The following is a 24940-nucleotide window of genomic DNA, read 5'->3' as shown; positions in this document are numbered from 1 at the left end:
TCCCTGACCCTCACCCACTCTCTGACCCTCACCATCTCCCTGACCCTCACCCTCTCCCTGAGCCTCACCCACTCCCTGACCCTCACCATCTCCCTGACCCTCACCCACTCCCTGACCCTCACCCGCTCCCTATAACCCTCACCCACTCCATGACCCTCACCTTCTTCCTGACCCTCTCCCACTCCATGACCCTCACCCACTTCCTGACCCTCACCCACTCCCTGACCCTCACTCACTCCCTGACCATCTTTCACTTTCTGACCCTCACCCACTCCCTGACCCTCATTCGCTCCCTGACCCTCACCAACTCCCTGACCCTCACTCACTCCCTGGCCCCTCACTCACTCCCTGGCCCTCACCCACTCCCTGACCCTCACCCACTCCCTGACCCTCACCCAATCCCTGACCCTCACCCTCTCTCTGACCCTCTCCCACTCCCTGACCTTAATCCCGCTCACTGACCCTCACCCACTCCCTGACTCTAATCCCGCTCCCTAACCCTCACCCACTCCCTGACCCTCACCCACTCCCTGACCCTCACCCACTCCCTGACCCTCACCCACTCCCTGACCCTCACCCACTCCCTGTCCCTCACCCACGCCCTGACCCTCACCATCTCCCTGACCCTCACCCACTCCCTGACCCTCACCCACTCCCTGACCCTCACCATCTCCCTGACCCTCACCCACTCCCTGAACCCTCACCATCTCTCTGACCCTCACCCACTCCCTGACCCTCCTCTCCCTGGCACTCACCAACTCCCTGACCCTCACCCACTCCCTGACCCTCACCCACTACCTGACCCTCACCCGCTCCCTGACCCTCATTCGCTCCCTGACCCTCACCCACTCCCTGACCCTCACCCACCCCTTGACCCTCACCCACTCCCTGACCCTCACCCACTCCCTGACCCTCAACCAATCCCTGACCCTCACCCACTCCCTGACCCTCACCATCTCCCTGACCCTCACCTACTCCCTGAGCCTCACCCACTCCCTGACCCTCACCATCTAACTGACCCACACCCACTCCCTGACCCCTCACCATCTCCCTGACCCTCACCCACTCCCTGACCCTCCTCTCCCTGACACTCACCCACTCCCTGACCCTCACCCACTCCCTGACCCTCACCCACTCCCTGACCCACACCTACTCCCTGACCCTCACCCATTCCTTGACCCCTCACCCACTCTCTGACCCTCACCCACTCCCTGACCCTCACCCACTCGCTGACCTTCAGCCCCTCCCTGACCCTCACCTACTCCCTGACCCTCACCCGCTCCCTGTCCCTCACCCATTCCCTGACCCTCACTTCCTCCCTGACCCTCACCCACTCCCTGACCCTCACCCACTCCCTGACCCTCACCCACTCCCTGACCCTCACCTACTCCCTGACCCTCACCCACTCCCTGACCCTCATCCACTCCCTGACCCTCACCCACTCCCTGACCCTCACCCACTCCCTGACCCTCACCCACTCCATGACCCTCACCCGCTCCCTATAACCCTCACCCACTCCATGACCCTCACCCTCTTGCTGACCCTCTCCCACTCCATGACCCTCACCCACTTCCTGACCCTCACCCACTCCCTGACCCTCACTCACTCCCTGACCATCTTTCACTCCCTGACCCTCACCCACTCCCTGACCCTCATTCGCTCCCTGACCCTCACCAACTCCCTGACCCTCACTCACTCCCTGGCCCTCACTCACTCCCTGGCCCTCACCCACTCCCTGACCCTCACCCACTCCCTGACCCTCACCCAATCCCTGACCCTCACCCTCTCTCTGACCCTCACCCACTCCTTGACCTTAATCCCGCTTACTCACCCTCACCCACTCCCTGACTCTAATCCCGCTCCCTAACCCTCACCCACTCCCTGACCCTCACCCACTCCCTGACCCTCACCCACTCCCTGACCCTCACCCACTCCCTGACCGTCACCCACTCCCTGACCCTCACCCACGCCCTGACCCTCACCATCTCCCTGACCCTCACCCACTCCCTGACCCTCACCCACTCCCTGACCCTCACCATCTCCCTGACCCTCACCCACTCCCCGAACCCTCACCATCTCCCTGACCCTCACCCACTCCCTGACCCTCCTCTCCCTGGCACTCACCCACTCCCTGACCCTCACCCACTCCCTGACCCTCCTCTCCCTGGCACTCACCCACTCCCTGACCCTCACCCACTCCCTGACCCTCACCCACTCCCTGACCCTCACCCACTCCCTGACCCTCAACCACTCCCTGACCCTCACCCACTCCCTGACCTTCATCCTCTCCCTGACCCACACCCACTCCCTGACCCTCACCCGCTCCCTGACCCTCACCCATTCCCTGACCCTCACCTACTCCCTGACCCTCACCCACTCCCTGACCCTCACCCGCTCCCTGATCCTCACCCACTCACTGACCCTCACCCACTCCCAGACCATCACCCACTCCCTGACCCTCAACCACTCCCTGACCCTCACCTAGTCCCTGACCCTCACCCATTCCATGACCCTCACTCGCTCCGTGACCCTTACTCACTCCCTGACCCTCACCCACTCCCTGACCCTCAAACACTCCCCGACCCTTACCCACTCCCTGAGCCTCACCCACTCCCTGACCCTCACCCACTCCCTGACCCTCACCCACTCCCTGACCCTCACCCACTCCCTGACCCTCACCTTCTCCCTGACCCCTCACCCACTCCCTGACCCTCACCCACTCCCTGACCCTCACCCACTCCCTGACCCTCACACACTCCCTGACCCTCACCCACTCCCTGACGCTCACCCACTTTCTGACACACACCCACTCCCTGACCCTCACCCACTAACTAACCCTCACCCATTCCCTAACCCTCACCCACTCCCTGACCCTCACCCACTACCTGACCCTCACCCACTCCCTGGCCCTCAAACAATCCCTGACCCTCACCCACTCCCTGACCCTCACCCACTCCCTGAACCTCACCCAATCCCTGACCCTCACCCTCTCTCTGACCCTCACCCACTCCCTGACCCTAATCCCGCTCCCTGACCCTCACCCACTCCCTGACTCTAATCCCGCTCCCTAACCCTCACCCACTCCCTGACCCTCACCCACTCCCTGACCCTCACCCACTCCCTGACCCTCACAACAACTCTCTGACCCTCACCCACTCCCTGACCTTCACTCTCTCCCTGACCCTCACCTACTCCCTGACCGTCACCCGCTCCCTGACCCTCACCCACTCCCTGACCCTCACCCACTCCCTGACCCACACCCACTCCCTGACCCTCACCCTCTGCCTGACCCTCACCTACTCCCTGACCCACACTCACTCCCTGACCCTCACCCGCTCCCTGACCCTCACGCACTCCTTGACCCTCACCCACTCCCTGACCCTCACCCACTCCCTGACCCTCACCCACTCCCTGACCCTCACCTACTCCCTGACCCTCACCCATTCCATGACCCTCACTCGCTCCGTGACCCTTACTCACATCCTGACCCTCACCCACTCCCTGACCCTCAAACACTCCCCGATCCTCACCCACTCCCTGAGCCTCACCCTCTCCCTGACCCTCACCCACTCCCTGACCCTCACCCACTCCCTGACCCTCACCCACTCCCTGACCCTCACCTTCTCCCTGACCCCTCACCCACCACCTGACCCTCACCCACTCCCTGACCCTCACCCGCTCCCTGACCCCTCACCCACTCCCTGACCCTCACCCACTCCCTGACCCTCACCCACTCCCTGACCCTCACCCTCTCCCTGACCCTCACCCGCTCCCTGACCTTCACCCACTCCCTGACCCTCACCCACTCCCTGACGCTCACCCACTCCCTGACCCTCATCCACTCCCTGACCCTCACCTACTCCCTGACCCTCACCCATTCCATGACCCTCACTCGCTCCCTGACCCTCACTCACTCCCTGACCCTCACCCACTCACTGACCCTCACCCACTAACTGACCCTGACCCATTCACTGACCCTCACCCACTCCCTGACCCTCACCCACTCCCTGACCCTCACCCACTCTCTGGCCCTCACCCACTCTCTGACCCTCACCCATTTCCTGACCCTCACCCACTCTCTGACCCACACCCTCTCCCTAACCCTCACCCACTCCCTGACCCTCACTCACTCCCTGACCCTCACCCACTAACTGACCCTCACCCACTAACTGACCCTCACCCATTCCCTGACCCTCACAAATTCCCTGACCCTCACCCTCTCCCTGACCCTCACCCACTCCCTGACCCTCACCCACTCTCTGACCCTCACCCACTCCATGACCCTCACCCACTCCATGACCCTCACCCACTCCATGACCATCACCCACTCCCTGTCCCTCACCCACTCCCTGACCCTCACCCACTCCATGACCCTTTCCCACTCCCTGACCCTCACCCACTCCATGACCCTTACCCGCTCCCTAACCCTCACCCACTCCCTGACCCTCACCCACTCCATGACGCTCACCCACTTCCTGACCCTCTCCCACTCCCTGACCCTCACTCACTCCCTGACCATCTTTCACTCCCTGACCCTCACCCACTCCCTGACCCTCACTCACTCCCTGACCATCTTTCACTCCCTGACCCTCACTCACTCCCTGACCATCTTTCACTCCCTGACCTCACCCACTCCCTGACCCTCATTCGCTCCCTGACCCTCACCAACTCCCTGACCCTCACTCACTCCCTGACCCTCACCCACTCTCTGACCCTCAAACACTCCCCGACCCTCACCCAGTCCCTGAGCCTCACCCTCTCCCTGACCCTCATCCACTCCCTGACCCACACCCACTCCCTGACCCTCACCCACTCCCTGACCCTCACCTTCTCCCTGACCCCTCACCCACTCCCTGACCCCTCACCCACTCCCTGACCCTCACCCATTCCCTGACCCTGACCCACTCCCTGACCCTCACCCACTCCCTGACCCTCACCCACTCCCTGACGCTCACCCACTCCCTGACCCACACCCACTCGCTGATCCTCACTCATTTCCTGACCCTCACACACTCCCTGACCCTCACCCACTCCCTGACCCACATCCACTCGCTGATCCTCACTCACTCCCTGACCCTCACCCACTCGCTGATCCTCACACACTTCCTGAACCTCACCCACTCCCTGATCCTCACCCACTCCCTGACCCTCACCCACTCCCTGACCTTCACCCTCTCCCTGACCCACACCCACTCCCTGACCCTCACCCGCTCCCTGACCCTCACCCATTCCCTGACCCTCACCCACTCCCTGACCCTCACCCACTCCCTGACCCTTACCCAATCCCTGACCCTCACCCACTCCCTGACCTTCACCCTCTCCCTGACCCTCACCCACTCCCTGACCCTCACCAACTCCCTGACCTTCACCCCCTCCCTGACCCTCACCTACTCCCTGACCCTCACCCGCTCCCTGACCCTCACCTACCCCCTGACCCTCACCCACTCCATGACCCTCACCCACTCCCTGACCTTCACCCTCTCCCTGACCCTCACCTACTCCCTGACCCTCACCCACTCCCTGACCCTCACCCACTCCCTGACTCTCAAACACTCCCCCACCCTCACCCACTCCCTGAGCCTCACCCACTCCCTGACCCTCACCCACTCCCTGACCCTCACCCACTCCCTGACCCTCACCTTCTCCCTGACCCCTCACCCACTCCCTGACCCTCACCCACTCCCTGACCCTCACCCACTCCCTGACCCTCACCCACTCCCTGACCCTCACCCACTCCCTGACCCTCACCCACTCCCTGACCTTCACCCTCTCCCTGACCCTCACCCACTCCCTGACCCTCACCCACTCCCTGACCTTCACCCCCTCCCTGACCCTCACCTACTCCCTGACCCTCACCCGCTCCCTGACCCTCACCTACTCCCTGACCCTCACCCACTCCCTGACCCTCACCCACTCCCTGACCTTCACCCTCTCCCTGACCCTCACCCACTCCCTGACCCTCACCCACTCCCTGACCCTCACCCACTCCCTGACCTTCACCCTCTCCCTGACCCTCACCTACTCCCTGACCCTCACCCACTCCCTGACCCTCACCCACTCCCTGACCCTCACCCACTCCCTTACCCTCGCCTTCTCCCTGACCCCTCACCCACTCCCTAACCCTCCCCCACTCCCTGACCCTCACCCACTCCCTGACCCTCACCCACTCCCTGACCCTCACCCACTCCCTGACCCTCACCCACTCCCTGACCTTCACCCTCTCCCTGACCCTCACCTACTCCCTGACCCTCCCCCACTCCCTGACCTTCACCCTCTCCCTGACCCTCACCTACTCCCTGACCCTCACCCACTCCCTGACCCTCACCCACTCCCTGACCCTCAAACACTCCCCTACCCTCACCCACTCCCTGAGCCTCACCCACTCCCTGACCCTCACCTACTCCCTGACCCTCACCCACTCCCTGATCCTCACCCACTCCCTTACCCTCGCCTTCTCCCTGACCCCTCACCCACTCCCTAACTCTCCCCCACTCCCTGACCCTCACCCACTCCCTGACCCTCACCCACTCCCTGACCCTCACCCACTCCCTGACCCTCACCCACTCCCTGACCTTCACCCTCTCCCTGACCCTCACCTACTCCCTGACCCACACCCACTCCCTGACCCTCACCCACTCCCTGACCCCTCAAACACTCCCCTACCCTCACCCACTCCCTGAGCCTCACCCACTCCCTGACCCTCACCTACTCCCTGACCCTCACCCACTCCCTGACCCTCACCCACTCCCTTACCCTCGCCTTCTCCCTGACCCCTCACCCACTCCCTAACCCTCCCCCACTCCCTGACCCTCACCCACTCCCTGACCCTCACCCACTCCCTGACCCTCACCCACTCCCTGACCCTCATCCACTCCCTGATCCTCACCTACTCCCTGACCCTCACCCATTCCATGACCCTCACTCGCTCCGTGACCCTCACTCATTGCTGACCCTCACCCACTCCCTGACCCTCACCTACTAACTGACCCTCACCCATTCACTGATCCTCACCCACTCCCTGACCCTCACCCACTCCCTGACCCTCACCCACTCCCTGGCCCTCACCCACTCTCTGACCCTCACCCACTCCCTGACCCTCACCCACTCCCTGACCCTCACCCTCTCCCTGACCCTCACCCATTCCCTGACCCTCACTCACTCCCTGACCCTCACCCACTCCCTGACCCTCACCCACTAACTGACCCTCACCCATTCCCTGACCCTCACAAATTCCCTGACCCTCACCCTCTCCCTGACCCTCACCCACTCCCTGACCCTCACCCACTCCCTGACCCTCACCCACTCTCTGACCCTCACCCACTCGTGGTTGATACCTGGTTGATGGGGTTCTGGGAGTTCTTCTACTCCCCAAGCCCGGCCCGAGGCCAGGCTCGACTTGTGAGAGTTTGGTCCACCAGGCTGTTGCTTGGAGCGGCCCGCAGGCCCACATACCCACCACAGCCCGGTTGGTCCGGCACTCCTTGGAGGAATAAATCTAGTTTCCTCTTGAAAATGTCCACGGTTGTTCCGGCAATATTTCTTATGCTTGCTGGGAGGACGTTGAACATCCGCGGACCTCCGATGTTTATACAGTGTTCTCTGATTGTGCCTATGGCACCTCTGCTCTTCATTGGTTCTATTCTACATTTTCTTCCATGTCGTTCACTCCAGTACGTTATTATTTTACTGTGTAGATTTGGTACTTGGCCCTCCAGTATCTTTCAGGTGTATATTATTTGATATCTCTCTCGTCTTCTTTCTAGTGAGTACATTTGGAGGGCTTTGAGACGATCCCAATAATTTAGGTGCTTTATTGCATCTATGCGTGCCGTATATGTTCTCTGTATTCCCTCTATTTCAGCAATCTCTCCTGCTCTGAAGGGGGAAGTGAGTACTGAGCAGTACTCAAGACGGGACAACACAAGTGACTTGAAGAGTACAACCATTGTGATGGGATCCCTGGATTTGAAAGTTCTCGTAATCCATCCTATCATTTTTCTGGCTGTCGCAATATTTGCTTGGTTATGCTCCTTAAACGTTAGGTCGTCAGACATTATTATTCCCAAATCCTTTACATGCTGTTTTCCTACTATGGATACATTTAATTGTGTTTTGTACTCTGTATTATGTTTAAGGTCCTCATTTTTACCGTACCTGAGTACCTGGAATTTATCACTGTTAAACATCATGTTATTTTCTGATGCCCAGTCGAAAACTTTGTTAATATCAGCTTGAAGTTTTTCAATGTCCTCAGCCGAGGTAATTTTCATACTGATTTTTGTGTCATCTGCAAAGGATGATACGAAGCTGTGACTTGTATTTTTGTCTATATCTGATATGAGAATAAGGAAAAGCAGTGGTGCAAGGACTGTACCCTGAGGTACAGAGCTTTTCACTGCACTTGGACTAGATTTTATATGGTTGACAGTTACTCGCTGAGTCCTGTTTGACAGAAAACTGAGTATCCAGCGTCCTACTTTACCGGTTATTCCCATTTACTTCATTTTGTGTGCTATCACGCCATGGTCACATTTATCGAAAGCCTTTGCGAAGTCCGTGTATATCACATCAGCATTCTGTTTCTCTTCTAATGCCTCAGTGACTTTGTCGTAGTGCTCAAGTAGCTGTGAGAGGCACGATCTTCCCGCTCGAAATCCATGTTGGCCTGGGTTGTGAAGGTCATTGGTCTCCATGAAATTGGTGACCTGACTCCTAATCACTCTCTCAAATACTTTTATGATGTGCGATGTTAGTGCAACTGGTCTATAATTTTTTGCCAATGCTTTGCTCCCTCCCTTGTGTAGAGGGGCTATGTCTGCTACTTTAAGTGCATCTGGTATCTCCCCCGTGTCCAGGCTCTTCCTCCACACTATACTGAGTGCCTGTGCTACCGGCACTTTGCATTTCTTTATAAATATTGAATTCCATGAGTCTGGACCTGGGGCCGAGTGCATGGGCATGTTTTCAATTTCTTTTTCAAAATTTAGTGCGCTCGTGTTTATATCAGTTATATTTACAGGGGTTTGAATATCCCGCATAAAGAAATTTTCTGGATCTTCCACCTTCATGTTGTTTATTGGAGTGCTAAACATGTCCTCATACTGCTTTTTTAGGATTTCACTAAGTTCTTTGTCATCCTCCGTGTATGAACCTTCACTTGTACGAATAGGTCCAATACTGGCAGTGGTTTTTGCTTTTGATTTCGCATATGAGAAGAAATATTTTGGATTTTTCTTTATTTCCTGAATTGCTTTCTGTTCTAACTGCCTTTCTTCAGTTTCATATGAGTGTTTCAATTTCCGCTCGATTTCTTCAATCTCCCTATTTAAATTATTCCTTCTTTGACGGGAAATTCGTGTCTGCATAAGCAGTTCCGTTATTTTTTTCCTGCGTTTATAGTGTCGTCTGCGTTCTCTTTCTACGTTAGATCTCTTTCTGGCTTTCCTCAAAGGAACATGTTTCAGACAGACTAGATACGCTTCTGAAGTCAGTTTTTCTATTCCTTCTGTAGGACTTGTATTATTTAGAACAGTTCCCCATGGAATATTTGTAAGTTCCCTGTTTATTATCTCCCAGTCTATCCTTTTATTATTAAAATTGAATTTACTGAATAGCCCCTCTCGCTTTATCAACGTTTTAGGTCTATTCTGAGTATTGATGGTAGTTTGCACTTCAATGAGTTTGTGATCTGAGTATGTGGTATCTGATATCGTAATGTCTCTGATAATGTCTTCATTGTTCGTAAAGACCAGATCTAGAATATTTTCATTTCTCGTTGGCTCCGATATCTGCTGATTGAGTGAAAATTTGTCACAGAATCTTAGTAGTTCTCTAATCTGTGGTTGGTTAGGTCCTGATATATTTCCTGGTATAATATTATTGTTTGCTATTTTCCACCTGAGACTAGGCAAGTTGAAGTCACCTAGGAAGATAATATCAGGTATCGGGTTCTCCAAATTATCACGGCTAGTCTCTATTTTGCTTATCTGTTCTGTGAATTCCTCAGCCGTTGCATCTGGCGGTTTGTATATTAGTATAATCACTAAATTTATTTTCTCTATTTTTAATCCCAGTACCTCTACCACCTCATTTGTAACGTTTAGGAGCTCCGAGCATACAAGGTCTTCCCTAATATACAGACCCACTCCTCCATGTGACCCAATTTTCCTATCACACCTGTATAGGTTATATCCTGGAATCCAGATCTCACTGTCCAACAATTCCCCTGCATGGGTTTCTGTGAAAGCTCCAAATACTGCATTTGACTCCGTGAGGAGGCCATTTATGAACTGTACTTTGTTGTTTGTTCTTGTTTTCAGTCCTTGTATGTTGGCAAAGATGAATGATGTTACTCGATTAGTGATAGTTTGAATGGGAGACTTTTTCGGCAAGTCCATTATTCGTGGACATAATGAGTTAGTTCTGACCAGTACTGATTGTTGTAGGGCAGTTTTCTGTCGTAGTTGTAGTTCCCTTTCGGTGTTGTAATTGTATCTGTAATTCTGGAATGCAAGTGGATCTGGCATCCAGTTCCATACATTCTCCATGCTGCTCCTTTTGAATTCTCTGCCGGTCTGGTATAAAAAATTTATAGAGTTTTCTCCAAATTCATTATCCTGCTTGCCACTCTTTATGTAGCGTTCCGTGCCTTTCACGTGAAAGTGTGGGCAGCTGAGGTCATAGCATTTTCTGTCCTCCAGTGAGGTTTGGCACATGTCAGGATGGAAAAACCTACATATTGATCCAAATCGACACTCACCTTTCCTAAGCATATTTAAACATTTTTTGGGATGTTGGTAACTGCATTCTAATCCTTTCTTATTACCAGCATATCTATGTCTGCATATGCCCTTTGCATAAAATTTGCATAAGTCTGTCCTTCTGTTCTGAATTGCTCTATCGGGAACCGTCGTGGTATCTGTACCTATCGAGCTGTTTGTGCTGTCTGGTACACTTTCTAGTTTACTGTCATCTACATCCTGGCCTACTGAGTCAGAGTTTACAACTTCCTGAGTTTCAGCCTCAGTTTCATCCCTGACTATAGCCTCCGCCCCTTGTATATTAGAATTGTTGTTCCTTTCCCACTCCTTCTGGATGGCTGGTAGGCTTCCAATGAATGATGTTTTTCGATCATGCGTCATGTTATCTAGAAGGTTTTTTAGGATATTCCAAGCTGGCAGGTCATTTTTACACACCCAGAGCAAGTGGCCAGCTCTCAGTGCCGTAGTGTTACTCACTCCTGTACAAGCTGAATGGAATCTAGTCTTACAGATATAACATTCAATTCCCGTTACCTTCGTCTTTAAGAAGTTGTTACAGTGGCCACAAATTTGTTTATTTACTCCCATATTGCCTTGTTTTGTTGTATATATCTATATATTTATAATATTATATGTATATTAATAACATATAATATACATATAGGTCACTCCATGACCCTCACCCGCTCCCTAACCCTCACCCACTCCATGACCCTCACCCACTTCCTGACCCTCACCCTCTCCCTGACCCTCACCCACTCCCTGACCCTCACTCACTCCCTGACCCTCACCCACTCCCCGACCCTCACCCACTAACTGACCCTCACCCATTCCTTGACCCTCACAAATTCCCTGACCCTCACCCTCTCCCTGACCCTCACCCACTCCCTGACCCTCACCCACTCCCTGACCCTCACCCACTCTCTGACCCTCACCCACTCCATGACCCTTACCCGCTCCCTAACCCTCACCCACTCCATGGCCCTCACCTACTCCATGACCCTCACCCACTTCCTGACCCTCACTCACTCCCTGACCATCTTTTACTCCCTGACCCTCACCCACTCCCTGACCCTCACTCACTCCCTGACCATCTTTCACTCCCTGACCCTCACTCACTCCCTGACCATCTTTCACTCCCTGACCCTCACCCACTCCCTGACCCTCATTCGCTCCCTGACCCTCACCAACTCCCTGGCCCTCACTCACTCCGTGGCCCTCACTCACTCCCTGACCCTCACCCACTCCCTGACCCTCACCCACTCCCTGACCCTCACCCACTCCCTGACCCTCACCCACTCCCTGACCCTCATTCGCTCCCTGACCCTCACCAACTCCCTGACCCTCACTCACTCCGTGGCTCTCACTCACTCCCTGCCCCTCACCCACTCCCTGACCCTCACCAACTCCCTGACCCTCACTCACTCTGTGGCCCTCTCCCTGACCCTCACCCACTCCCTGACCCTCACCCACTCCCTGACCCTTACCCACTCCCTGACCCTCACCTTCTCCCTGACCCCTCACCCACTCCCTGACCCTCACCCACTCCCTGACCCTCACCCACTCCCTGACCCTCACCCATGAGGGAACCGACCTGTGAAATTTATATTTATTTATTTTATATGAATTTATATTTACGTTAATTTATATACTTCGATAGCAATTTGTATGATGTTAAGTGGACTGTATTTCTGCAATAATCTCATAATCTCACAAATCGATCCTCTACACATTAGGGGGGATTAATATTATTGAATTTATATATATGCAGCCAATCAAACTACAGTATTAACTACACATATTTAAGAGGTTCCTTATCTTATTTGTACAGCAGGCCTTAGTCCACCAGGTATAATCAGGATGTAGACACCACATTATCCTCTTTGAGGTAGTTTCCATCACCCAGTAACTGGCGCACAAAGCATGCTTCCTCGTCTTGACCTGTCAAAAGGGCGCTAGCTGTAAAGCCAGAATCCTAATATATGACATCTATCAGAGAAAACACTGTACAAGGAACCATATAGACCTGGCTTAATTACCTTTAGTATGAGGCGATCTTATGCTCTAACCGGGACACCCTATCCAATGACATTAATGGCCAATAATGATAGATAAATGGGTTTCGGTAGAACACTTACCTTGAATTTGTTGACAGCGTGTTGATGATGGTACACCTTTGGTTTCCATAACACTTCGGCCAAGTAAAATTAACAGGAGCCGAATTGCTCCCGTGAGCCTCTGGTCTAGTATAAACAATGGCTGCCCACTCCCTCACCCTGACGCTACTGGCCTACATTGTCCAGATGACAGAAAGTGATAGAAGGGTCACATTTACTCTACTTTAATACTGATAATTAAGTTAATTTATATAAGATGTTTTTATGATGGTAAAGTCCAAAGACTAATGTATTTAAGAATAATTCCCACCATAATAGGTGGTAAATTTATAACAGTATGTGGAATGATATCCCGTTTTCTATAGATGGTAATTCCACTACAAGTTACGTTTTCTATGGGTTAACTTGTGTATACAATACAGCAACAATTATCTGTCTGTATGATATTATTAAATGGTGTCGGATTTTCCGACAACCCACTCCCTGACCCTCACCCACTCCCTGACCCTCATCCACTCCCTGACCCTCACCTACTCCCTGACCCTCACCCATTCCATGACCCTCATTCGCTCCGTGACCCTCACTCACTCCCTGACCCTCACCCACTCCCTGACCCTCACCCATTCAATTACCCTCACCCACTCCCTGACCCTCACCCACTCCCTGACCCTCACCCACTCCCTGGCCCTCACCCACTCTCTGACCCTCACCCACTCCCTGACCCTCACCCACTCCCTGACCCTCACCCACTCCCCAACCCTCACCCACTCCCTGACCCTCACTCACTCCCTGACCCTCACCCACTCCCTGACCCTCACCCACTAACTGACCCTCACCCATTCACTGACCCTCACAAATTCCCTGACCCTCACCCTCTCCCTGACCCTCACCCACTCCCTGACCCTCACCCACTCCCAGACTCTCACCCACTCCCTGATCCTCACCCACTCCCTGACCCTCGCCCACTCCATGACCCTCACCCGCTCCCTAACCCTCACCCATTCCATTACCCTCACCCACTTCCTGACCCTCACCCTCTCCATGACCCTCACCCACTTCCTGACCCTCACCCTCTCCATGACCCTCACCCACTCCCAGACCCTCACCCATTCCCTGACCCTCACCCACTCCCTGACCCTGACCCACTCCATGACCCTCACCCACTCCCTGACCCTCACCCGCTCCCGGACCCTCACCCAATCCCTGACCCTCACTCTCTCTCTGACCCTCACTCTCTCTCTGACCCTCACCCACTCCCTGACCCTATTCCTTCTCCCTGACCCTCACCCACTCCCTGACCCACACCCACTCCCTGACCCTCACCCACTCGCTGATCCTCACTTACTCCCTGACCCTCACCTACTCCCTGATCCTCACTCACTTCCTGACCTTCACCCACTCCCTGACCCTCACCCACTCCCTGACCCTCACCCACTCCCTGACCCTCACCCGCTCCCTGACCCTCACCCACTCCCTGACCCTCACCTACTCCCTGACCCTCACCCACTCCCTGACCCTCACCCACTCCCTGACTTTCACCCTCTCCCTGACCCACACCCACTCCCTGACCCTCACCCGCTCCCTGACCCTCACCCACTCCCTGACCCTCACCCACTCTCTGACCCTCACCCACTCCCTGACCCTCACCCACTCCCTGACCTTCACCCTCTCCCTGACCCACACATACTCCCTGACCCTCACCCGCTCCCTGACCCTCACCCGCTCCCTGACCCTCACCCACGCCCAGACCCTCACCCACTCCCTGACCCTCACCCACTCCCTGACCCTCACCCACTCCATGACCCTCACCCACTCCCTGACCCTCACCCGCTCCCTGACCCTCACCCAATCCCTGACCCTCACCCTCTCTCAGACCCTCACCCACTCCCTGACCCTAATCCCGCTCCCTGACCCTCACCCACTCCCTAACCCTCACTCGCTCCCTGACCCTCACCCACTCCCTGACTCTAATCCCGCTCCCTAACCCTCATCCACTCCCTGACCCTCACCCACTCCCTGACCCTCACCCGCTCCCTAGTAGTGTAAAAGGAGACACATGGGGAATTGATTTTCAGAAACAGTTGGGCACTTCCATGCCGACTCAACCCTGGCGGGCGGATTTGACCAACAACTTATTTTAGGTGGTTAGGTTAGGGCACAGTCAGCGCGCACCTGGCTGGCTGGCGGGGTGGGGTGGTCCATAACCCCCAAGGGGTACTCAGGGCCCACCACCCAGGGTGTACCTGAGGAACTGGTGCCCTATCCTAACCTGTTTTTTCACTTTTTGTCTCTTTGCTTTAAGATGAGTCTAGGGCCTCAAGAAGGGGGTCTCTACTTATGAGAGGTACCGAGGATGAATGTTCAATAGTTGGAAACCAAAAAATACACTGATGAAAGGCATATAAACGTTTCTGGAGTATTTTAATGGCATGAGCAAAAATTCACGATTTGGCTCGGGGGTGTTACGAGAGTACTACGGTATCAATTTGGGGGCCCTTACTTTTGAATGGATCAGAGGGTGAATGTTCAATAGATTCAAACCAAGAAACACAGTTGAAAGCGAATATAGAAGTTTTTGGAGCACTTTAATGAGGCTATGACTGAATAGTATAGGGAGCCCTTGGGCACAGCTCCATTTTCTGTAATAGTCAGAGGTGAGCGGTGAGAACGGGGCGCTATTTTTTTGACCAATCAGGAGCCGAGTAGAAAAATTCTCTTTCTGTCTCGGGGTCATGGGCCAATCAGGTGAAATTTTCCTTATTTGTCGCGGTGGTGTCACGTGACATGACGTCGGCAATAGGGACCCTCTACCTATGATTACCCCAGTCGGGGTCAAGCATACAAGGGGGGGGGGTCAAGATTCCTTACAAAGACCAAGTTGGATATATAGGTGTAGTAAGCCTTATCTTGAATTTGCATGATACTGTGGGGTACATTGACATGAATGGCGAGTCATAGAACAGGATCTGCATGTGAGATGGGTCATATTAGGGTTTTAAAGAAGTTAAGATAGCTTTAAAGAGTCCTGTGTGCTTGATAGTGGGGAAATGTTCAGTCAATAATTCTCGTGTTTTGAATCTGAATGAGGGGTCCTAGTTTGCCAAATTTAACCAAATGTATCACAATTTAAGACAATTTCTACCTAATTTGCCCCAATTTATCCAAATTTAAGACATTTTCTACCAAATTTACCCGATTTTACGTATTATAGCAAGGTCAATGCCCAATTTCCCCCCCAAGTTTCGCCTATTCCATACACTGCAAATTTAAGGTGCATTTTCAATATGCAGTCCAATAATCTTGACTGTTTTCTTTTTTTTTATTTGTTAGTTATGGATCTTTGTTAAATATTGTATTTTATATTATTAGAAAAGTATTTGTTTGGATATGAACCCAACCACCCTCTACCCTAACCTGCGTGGATCTTTGCCGAATATTCCTGTCAATGTTGTTTATGGACTCAACAACCCTGAAGCTAACCTGCCTTGACCTGACGTTAATTGTTGCACCTTCTTTTTGGGGGGGAACGTGATGTTTTTGCATCAACCCAACTGCCCTTGCCCATACCTCTGATACCAAGATATTGGTTCCATATATGGTATCTTATTCTTGGGTTACAGCCAATCCATCTCAACCTAACCTCTATTAACTATGGGTTTAATGGCCATTTTTCTCTACATCAGTTCAAACACAACCCAACCTCATATAAATGGATTTGAACTCCATTTGTACACATGTTGTTAGGAAACATGATAAGATTTGCCATATCTCTATCATTAAATAATAAAATTTTTCCTTAACCTAGCCTATGGATTGGCTGTAACCCAAGAATAAGATACCATATATGGAACCAAGATCTTGGTATCAGAGGTATGGGCAAGGGCAGTTGGGTTGATGCAAAAACATCACGTTCCCCCAAAAAAAGAAGGTGCAACAATTAACGTCAGGTCAAGGCAGGTTAGCTTCAGGGTTGTTGAGTCCATAAACAACATTGACAGGAATATTCGGCAAAGATCCACGCAGGTTAGGGTACAGGGTGGTTGGGTTAATATCCAAACAAATACTTTTCTAAGAATATAAAATACAATATTTAACAAAAATCCATAACTAACAAATAAAAAAAAAGAAAACAGTCGAGATTATTGGACTGCATATTGAAAATGCGCCTTAAATTTGCAGTGTATGGAATAGGCGAAACTTGGGGGGGAAATTGGGCATTGACCTTGCTATAATACGTAAAATCGGGTAAATTTGGTAGAAAATGTCTTAAATTTGGATAAATTGGGGCAAATTAGGTAGAAATTGTCTTAAATTGTGATACATTTGGTTAAATTTGGTCTTAGCCATGTTAGGGTTGGGTCTGGTTTTTAGGTAGGATTGATGTATATAAACGCATCTGTATATTGGAAGTGGCTCGTCGGACCCTACACTATCACTATGAAATGGTCTCTGGGAATGAAGTATGACATCGACCACTGGATATTGGATACTGGAAATACACATAAAAGTTATATGGAATGGGCGAAACTTGGACAAACTGGGGCTTTGGCTGTGCTATGATAAGGTGAACTATGGTAAAATTTGGTGGAAATTGGATAAAATTGTGGCAAATTAGGTGGAAATTATCTTAAATTGGGGAAAATTTGGTTAAATTTGGCCTTAGCCGTATTGGGTTAGGTCTGCTTTCGGTAGGTTTGATGATATATAAACACATCTGGAACATGGAAATGGCTGGATGAACACTGCACTATTACTATAAAATGGTCTTTGGGAATAGGCTGTGACATTGGGGGCGACCTGATATTGAAGATTCACATTAAATTTAATTGGGATAGGTGAAACTTGGTCAAATTGGGGCTTTGGTTGTGCTATGAAATGGTAAACTCGGGTAAATTTGGCGGGAATTGGATTAAATTTGAATAAATTGGATCAAATTAGGTGGAAATTGGATTTAATTGGGATAAATTTGGCCTTAGCTGTGTGTTAGATTAGGTCTGGTTTCGTAGGATTGAAGATATATAAACACATCTGGATATTTGGAAACAGCTGGATGGACACTGCGCTATGAAATGGTCTTGGGAATAGAGCGTGACATAGGGCACCTGGATATTAGATATTGAAAATGCACATTAAATTTATATGGGATAGGTAAAACTTGGGTGAAATGGGCTTTGGCTGTGATATGATTTGGCATATTTTTGCCAATATTTAATGGGGAATTGTCATTAATTGGGATGAAATTAGGTAGATGGCCATAGCACTAACACTATGAAATGGTCTTGGGAATGGGGAATATGTGGTGGCTGGATAATGGGCATTGGAAATGAATGTTATTTTTAGATGAGATAGAGAAAACTCGGGTGAATTGGGCTTTGGCTTGAACAAATCAAGCCTATTCCTGGGGGGGGGGGGGGGTTGAGGTGGGTGGGGGGGGGAGGGACAGTGAAATTTAGCTTTTGGTTCTTATAATTGGAGATAACTTTTGGTGGACTTGTCTTTAAACTGGAGTAAATTTAAATAAATTTAGCTTGGGCTGTTTTTTTGTTTAAGCTTTGGGAAATTGGGATTTTGGTTGTGCCATACACAACAAATTTTAGGTAAAATTGTCTTTAATTTGATGAAATTACCTGGAGGGGTGCAGCACTAACTCTTATGAAATGGTCTTGGGGATGTTGCATAATATGCGTTGGCTCTCTCTCTCTCTCTCTCTCTCTCTCTATATATATATATATATATATATATATATATATATATATATATATATATATATATATATATATATATATATATATATATATATATATATATATATATATATATATATATATATATATATATATATATATATATATATATATATATATATATATATATATATATATATATATATATATATATATATATATATATATATATATATATATATATATATATATATATATATATATATATATATATATATATATATATATATATATATATATATATATATATATATATATATATATATATATATATATATATATATATATATATATATATATATATATATATATATATATATATATATATATATATATATATATATATATATATATATATATATATATATATATATATATATATATATATATATATATATATATATATATATATATATATATATATATATATATATATATATATATATATATATATATATATATATATATATATATATATATATATATATATATATATATATATATATATATATATATATATATAAGAGTTTGTGAGGGTACCACCTCTGATGCCAATGTGGGGACCCATAGCCTCGGAGAAGAAAATAAAAAGTATTCAGAGGAGACCTTGTGGTTTCTCACTGAACACTAATATTATCTTCTCCTACCACCCCCATTCTTTTGTATGTACACATATATATTTACTTTATTTGAACTTTGTTACAAAAAAGGAGTTACATATAGGTTACAAAGATGGTTGTCATAGGTTGTCGAGTTCCTCCAGCTCCTCAGATGGCGGGCAGGAACCCTGGATGCAGTGCGCATTTCCCCTCTGTATCGCCACACTGAGGCGCTGGAAAAGAAAGCTTGCAGCTCTCGGGTCCCTTGTTGTTTCAATGAGCCTAGAACCCAGTTCCTTCAAAAAACTGGTAGCACTTTTACCCCAGGCGCCGAGCGTCTCAGAAGCAATGGGGACAAAATTGTAGTGGTGATCCAGTTCTCTATACTTACGGGATTTGGCTGCTTCCCTGTGGGTGGCAGCGCCACCTGGTTGTGCAACGGTGAGGTTAATGTAGGTGTTAGCCAGGGTTGATACGCACGTGTAGTCCCATACCAACTGCTTGCCATTCTTCCAGGGGTTCACTGTGATACCATCCGGGCGACCAATGAGAGCATCAGAGTTACGGGGCGTTAGGTAACGGGGCTCTCTTTCAGCTGGGCATCCAGCTGTGGTGAGGCTCCTCTTGATGATGTCGTTAACTTCACTGTGCCTCGAGTGCCATCCCCCTGTGCTTTGGCAGAGTAGGCCATGGTGACCGTACCTGTCAGCCACCACCTCGCCGCAAATACACCTATATCTGGTGTGGATTGGGGCAGCAAGGCGGAGGGCCACAGCAATTCGGAGGGCATGTGGTGTGAGACTCGTGCCAGTTGCCGACATTGGGGTTGCTAACAGGAAATCCCCTGCATGTGGTGCTGCTACTGCTGTGAGGCGAGCAATGTCGTGTTGTGTTGTTGCAGCACCCAGGCACTCTGCAGCAACTTGGTCTACAATGGGACCATCCCAGCTGGATTCCTTGTGGGATTTTGGGGATGGTGGTTGAGGTGATTGGCCTGCACGAGAGGCCCACTCTGTGGCACAGCGTGTAAAATTGGGATCATGTACACCTGCCAGCTGATGTAAGTGGGCAGGTAGAATTTCCTTCACAAGGTCGTCGGATGCTGATAAGGAGGACAGGAAGGCTGGAACAGCGATTTGCGTTGCTGTTCGAACTCCGAGGCCCCCAAGTCTTACGGGAAGAGAGGCTTGTTTCCACTGTAGGTCATCGAGAGAGAGGTTAAGGGCTTTTTCTAGCATTGATTTCAGTAACCGGTCATACTCACTTAGTTTTTGGCTACTGTAAGATGGTGAACACCTCAGAAAGTAGGTTAACCTGGGGAGGGACAGACTTCTGGTGATGAGGTAGAGTGCATCATGAGCATCAATATCCTCAATCCTCCCATCCATCCTCTTAAGGTCGGCGATTTTCTTATCAAGGACCTCATCGATGGCTTTCAACCCCAGGGGAGCTCCTAGGAGTGTGCTGTCTTCAGGTTTAGTTTTATGGATATTTAGCAGAAGACCCTCTATTCTCTCTACGATGCCCTGGTTGGAACATATTATTTCACATTTAGAAGGGTTCAGGGTGAGGCCTAAAACTGCACCTTGCTCCTGGATTTTTCTGATGTCCTCCAGGAGGGAGTCTTGGGAACCAGCTAGAGTACCATCATCCAATCATCCAATATATATATATCCATCCATCATCCAATATATGTATATATATATATATATATATATATATATATATATATATACATACATATATATATATATATATATATATATATATATATATATATATATATATATATATATATATATATATATATATATATATATATATATTGGGCATTGGAAATGCATTTTTTTTTTTTAATTTAGATGGGATAGGGAAAGTTTAGGGGAGTATATTGGGCTTTTGGTTGTGCTATGACACGGCGAACCTCCCTGAATATAATGCATATTTTAGCTGCAAATAAAAGGGATCTCCCGCATGTAGCGGGAGAAAAGGGTTCGAGAGCCGCATAATTGGTTTGGAAACTGAACCCTACATATTGTTTAGCTATGTAAGTGACAATCTCTTGAAAGCTCGTTACGCGATTGTCACTGCTACATACACACACACACACATATATGCACCCTAAGTGATTCAACAAGAGGCTTGCAACGGTCTCTATGCAAGGCATTTTTTACGACTATGGGAAGTCTGCAGTTGCTGGTCTCACTCCACAACCGCCTAACCGGAGAGTCATGTGCATCCTTCACATACATACAGTAAGCAAATATTTTGGTTGCTTTGCTAAGATTCCTGGCAGCGCATCATTATGAATGAAGTACATGCGTATTTCTTGGACTCCATTGATGGTGTTATCTCTGAATTCTGCGAATTTCTTTTTCGTATTCCATTATATAATGACGCAAAGTAAGCGAATAGTTAAACTTGCTCAATGAATTTGTGATAGCTTGCTAATGTAATTGTATGGGGTTTGCATAAGTTTGTTGAGAATATAATTGAATGCTAGTTTAGTTCATTTATTATGAATCCCATCATGTGGGGCGGGTAGTGGGAAGGGGTTACCACGGTGGGGAAATGGACTCTGGTAATGAACCCAACAATTCATTTTTGGCTCAAGCAAGAAAAACAAACAAATAATGGGTAAACGAAATTGCCAAAATTAATTTGTGCAAGTTTGCAAATGTGATTGTAAAGTTTTTTTGCATAAGTTTGAGAATATATAATTGAATGTTAGTTTTAATTCGTTTTATTAATGCAGCCCCCCTATTCCCATCTTGCCACGGGGGGTGGGGGGAGGAGACATCTCCCGTCACGCAGGGTGCAGTCGCACCTCCACAGATCTCCAGTATCAGCTATTGATACTGGTAATGGCTCAAAAAGGGCCACCACGTAGGGGCTATTCATGCCTGTGCCACCTTTTGGGTGGCTTAATCTTCATCAATCAATCAATCCCATCTTGCGGGCAATAGCGGAAAAGGGCTGCATAATGGGCCTCAGAGTCAGAACCTACACAATTCATTTAGCTAAAGCAAGTTTTCGCAATCTTAATGAGCTATTTTTTTTTTTTTAAATCCAATGGTCATTGTCACACATCAACAATGGGGCACGAGAAAGACCGCAAGTGCAGTTTCTAAATTAAAACCAAGACTGGGATATGTGGCGAACTAGTGTCATTAAACTAGTGTCATAATTTATCTGTTTTTCCTGCGCACTGCCGCCCATCCAGTGGGGGGAAGGGGCTAAGCTGAGCAGTAGTAACATCTAGAAGTCTGCTGCTTTTATTGGTTGATCCATAGATGTGTACTGGCTCCTCTTGCATCATCATCGCATTAGTAGCAGTTAATAAATTAAACAACTAGCATATGTAAAGAGCTAATCTAACAATTTATGTTTTTTATTTTTTTTTATTTTTATCAGTCCCACTGCCCTTCTATCCAGCAGACTGCAGCTGGATGGGTTACAATTAAGCCAAAAACAGTTGGTCAGGGCGAGATACGCCTCATTTTTAGAGACATTTACTATAGCAAAAAGCTTGAACGTCGGGGACTGAACGCGGGCCTGCACGAGAGTTGTTCTTGGCACTCAAATGTTTAGAGATTAAAATGTCTATAATTAGAGGGGGCAACTAAAATACCACATTATTTAGTGAAATTTTGCAATGTCCAATAGTTTGGACGTAGGGGAACTGAGTCAGGACTTGCACGAAGGTTACTCTGCATCCAGTCCAAATAAGGAAACACGTGGGAGAAAGGGAGGAAGCAAGATTTACTCCCTTGGACAACCTTTAAAAAAAAAAAAATTGTGGCCAGAGTTTTGATAACATTGGCAACTTTTTTATATAGAATGAAACTCTTAAACAATAATATATATCCTGAAGAATAAATCTTTCTATCAGATATATCCTTTTAGTTAGTTTTAAAAGTTTGTATTTATCATAATATTAAGCCTTCCAACCATGGCTCATTAAAATTTTTTTTTGTTTATGAAATCGTGTAAGTATTTATGCAATATTTATTATAAAACAATCATAATACGCAGTGGCATATCATTTTTATAAGGAGGCTTTATAAGGTAAATATTATAGCAATGCAAAACTCTTTCTATCTGAGGTATTATTTTAAATAAATACAGTTGGGCAAAAAACATGTCTATTGCCCGCGTGAGCGACTGGGGTGGGCTCTTTGCTGATTCTATGTATTTTAATCTCTAAACATTTGAGTGCCAAGAACAACTCTCGTGCAGGCCCGCATTCAGTTCCCGACGTTCAAGCTTTTGCTATAGTAAATGTCTCTGAAAATGAGGCCGTATCTTGCCCTGACCAACTGTTTTTGGCTCAATTGTAACCCATCCAGCCGCAGTCTGCTGGGCAGGACCCAGTGCAGGTTTGGAAGGCTTTGGCAATTAAAGCACCGTAAGATTGTGAGTGTTCAAGTCTAGGGGGGACTAAGCATTTTTTTGTGTGAATGTCCAATGCCCGTGTTTATTTGTGTAAGTTAAAAATTGAGTTTCTGTTTATGTATAAGAGTTTAGCAATGTGTTTAAGTAAGATTGTGCAACTGTTTTAAGTTTAGGGGGGACTAAGTATTTTGCGCGAATGTGAAAGCCCTGGGTTTATTTGTGTAAGTTAAAAAAAAAAAATGAGTTTGTTTTTGCGAGCGAGTATGTTTAAGCATGTGCTATCATTAAAAAACTTCCAAAGTAATGACAGTAATGCCAAAATGAATTCATCTTTTCACTTTTTGAAAGGTGGAGGTGTAACATTTTCTGAAAACCTTTGCGCTTGATATACCACGGCACTGACATAAATGGCAACTGATGGAGTCGACTTTTAAATTTTAACACATAATTTCAAAAAGCATTTCATAGCAACAGATAGTGCCAGTCGATGCGTTATATGAAGTTATTGGGCCCCCACCACAATAGCTGCAAAGTATAATGATGTTAAAAAATGCAATACAGAATACGAACAGATTTCCAGAACGTATTAAATTGCTTGAACCACTCAACTACTTTCCTTAATAGTATATTTACGAGTGTCAAATTAATGTTTGGAGTGTCAAACCCAACACAATATGGCTGAGGCCCCACTATTTAAACTTCTTTTCGTATTCTATGAAATATCACAGGTATTGTTAATGCTTGTAACGTTTATTACAAAAGATAGACATACATTTGATGCTATTTTTCATATTAAAATCTAATTTGAGGCCCGAAAAATATATCTATAAAATCTATAAACAGGTTAGAACCATACAAAGGCAAGCATGCCTTTTTCACCAGTAATCAACTGAATGCCACAGAAAATGGAATCTTTACTTTAGCTACAGAAAACGGAGCAAAGCCAAGGGGGGATGACTGGAATAAACAATTTCCAACCTGACTCTTCTCGCACATAAACATGTCTTTCTTGACCTCATTTCAAATTATATAGAGTACTGAAAGCTCATTTTCCATAGCAAATATACTAAGAAACTCATTTTACGACTAGAACGCAAACTAGGACCCCTCATTCAGATTCAAAACACGAGAATTACTGACTGAACATTTTCCCACTATCAAGCACACAGGACTCTTTAAAACTATCTTAACTAACCCTAATATGACCCATCTCACATGCAGATTTTGTTCTATGACTCGCCCTTCATGTCAATGTACCCCACAGTATCATGCAAATTCAAGATAAGGCTTACTACACCTATATATCCAACTTGGTCTTTGTAAGG

General features: G+C 48.4%; 1 protein-coding gene across 1 annotated transcript in view; it reads right to left on the bottom strand.

Moving 5' to 3' along the window:
- LOC138365061 (fibrinogen-like protein A) overlaps window positions 1-24940 on the bottom strand; it is a 648457-nt gene that overhangs the window by 271868 nt on the left and 351649 nt on the right. The window lies entirely within an intron of this gene.

This window comes from Procambarus clarkii, chromosome 15 (genome assembly GCF_040958095.1).
Source record: "Procambarus clarkii isolate CNS0578487 chromosome 15, FALCON_Pclarkii_2.0, whole genome shotgun sequence".
In the NCBI taxonomy this organism is placed as follows: domain Eukaryota; kingdom Metazoa; phylum Arthropoda; class Malacostraca; order Decapoda; family Cambaridae; genus Procambarus; species Procambarus clarkii.
Note: the sequence above shows the minus strand (reverse complement) of the source record. Positions and strands in the feature narration are given on the sequence as shown.